Here is a 2,500-nt window from a genome sequence, read left to right on the forward strand (position 1 = left end):
CTCGAAATCGACATCGAAAAATATCAGAATAGGACGCGTTACACGACTCTGGACTCTGACTCGGACACACTGCTGTGTGAGAGAGAGAGAGTGAGAATCGCGTCCTCGCATCGAAACGACACATTCCGAACGTCGATATTTGTGTTTTAGAATTTTATTATCGTTCATTATCGCACTCTTTCGAGATTGATAATTTACGTTAATGATCCTTCCGCAGGTTCCCCTACGGAAACCTTGTTACGACTTTTACTTCCTCTAAATGATCAAGTTTGGTCAACTTCCCAGCAACGCCGACGGCCGTGAAGCCACCGCGTGTCGGTCCGAAGACCTCACTAAATCATTCAATCGGTAGTAGCGACGGGCGGTGTGTACAAAGGGCAGGGACGTAATCAACGCGAGCTTATGACTCGCGCTTACTAGGAATTCCTCGTTTATGGGGGATAATTGCAAACCCCAATCCCCAGCACGAAGGAGTTTCAACGGGTTGCCCGGGCCTCTAGGCCAGGGAGAACATGCTGATTCCTTCAGTGTAGCGCGCGTGCGGCCCAGGACATCTAAGGGCATCACAGACCTGTTATTGCTCAATCTCGTGCGGCTCGAAGCCGCCGGTCCCTCTAAGAAGAATTTTAATACGCCGCCAGTGAGTTGCTCGACCGAAATCGAGCACACCTAAATGACGACGCCTATTTAGCAGGCTAGAGTCTCGTTCGTTACCGGAATTAACCAGACAAATCGCTCCACCAACTAAGAACGGCCATGCACCACCACCCACCGAATCAAGAAAGAGCTATTAATCTGTCAATCCTTCCGGTGTCCGGGCCTGGTGAGATTTCCCGTGTTGAGTCAAATTAAGCCGCAGGCTCCACTCCTGGTGGTGCCCTTCCGTCAATTCCTTTAAGTTTCAGCTTTGCAACCATACTCCCCCCGGAGTCCAAAATCTTTGGTTTCCCGGAAGCTGCCCGCCGAGCCATTGTAGTAACGTCGGCGGATCGCTAGATGACATATTTACGGTTAGAACTAGGGCGGTATCTAATCGCCTTCGAACCTCTAACTTTCGTTCTTGATTGATGAAAACACCTTTGGCAAATGCTTTCGCTGATGTTCGTCTTGCGACGATCCAAGAATTTCACCTCTAACGTCGCAATACGAATGCCCCCAGTTATCCCTATTAATCATTACCTCGGAGTTCTGAAAACCAACAAAATAGAACCGAGATCATATTCTATTATTCCATGCACGAAATATTCAAGCGGCATTTTGAGCCCGCTTTGAGCACTCTAATTTGTTCAAAGTAAAATTGTCGGCCCATCTCGACACTCACTGAAGAGCACCGCGATAGGATTTTGATATTGAACCGGCGTTTTACCGCCGGCTCACCGACGATATGCTCCGCAGACGTGTCAGTATCACCGCGGATGCGGTGCACCGACAGCGCGGCGCACAAATGCAACTACGAGCTTTTTAACCGCAACAATTTTAGTATACGCTATTGGAGCTGGAATTACCGCGGCTGCTGGCACCAGACTTGCCCTCCAATTGTTCCTCGTTAAAATATTTAAAGTGTACTCATTCCGATTACGAGGCCTCGAAAGAGTCCCGTATCGTTATTTTTCGTCACTACCTCCCCGTGCCGGGAGTGGGTAATTTGCGCGCCTGCTGCCTTCCTTGGATGTGGTAGCCGTTTCTCAGGCTCCCTCTCCGGAATCGAACCCTGATTCCCCGTTACCCGTGACAACCATGGTAGTCGCAGAAACTACCATCGAAAGTTGATAAGGCAGACATTTGAAAGATGCGTCGCCGGTACTGGACCATGCGATCGGCAAAAGTTATCCAGATTCATCAAAATTAACGACTTCGGACGAGACGCCCTCCGTCGATTGGTTTTGATCTAATAAAAGCACTCATCCCATCACTGGTCAGAGTTCTGATTGCATGTATTAGCTCTAGAATTACCACAGTTATCCAAGTAACTGAGTAAGATCTAAGGAACCAAAACTGATATATTGAGCCATTCGCGGTATCGCCTTAATACGGCTTGCACTGAGACATGCATGGCTTAATCTTTGAGACAAGCATATAACTACTGGCAGGATCAACCAGGGAGCTAACCGAGACTTGTTGAAGTCGTCAATTACTCTTCTCGTTTCATATTCGCATATAAAATACACACAAACTTATGCATGCATGTACAATATACGCACAGTATGAAACGAGCGTCTCACCGTATCGTCGATCGCGTTAGACGCGATAGATTTTAACGGTTGACTCTTATAAAAATTTATATGAGACACAAACGCGCTTTAAGCACGCGCGCGCGCGTGCGCTATAATATATAACGCGACGACAGCGGCGGCGGCGGCGGCGGCGGAGGCGTCTTCACATAATGACACATAACGGTCACGAATTCGAACGTTCTAAACGAGATCGAGTTTTTTTTTCAAAATAACACTTCGCACACGACGTGTACGTATGTATTGTTCAACGATTATTATCGTAAAAC

General features: G+C 47.7%; 1 non-coding gene across 1 annotated transcript; it reads right to left on the reverse strand.

Moving 5' to 3' along the window:
- Window positions 1-200: 200 nt before the first annotated feature.
- On the reverse strand, window positions 201-2,103 carry LOC125075440. Its single transcript, XR_007120207.1, has one exon. It is a non-coding gene; the product is annotated as a small subunit ribosomal RNA (ribosomal RNA).
- Window positions 2,104-2,500: the final 397 nt, after the last annotated feature.

Source organism: Vanessa atalanta, chromosome 30 (genome assembly GCF_905147765.1).
Source record: "Vanessa atalanta chromosome 30, ilVanAtal1.2, whole genome shotgun sequence".
Taxonomy (NCBI): domain Eukaryota; kingdom Metazoa; phylum Arthropoda; class Insecta; order Lepidoptera; family Nymphalidae; genus Vanessa; species Vanessa atalanta.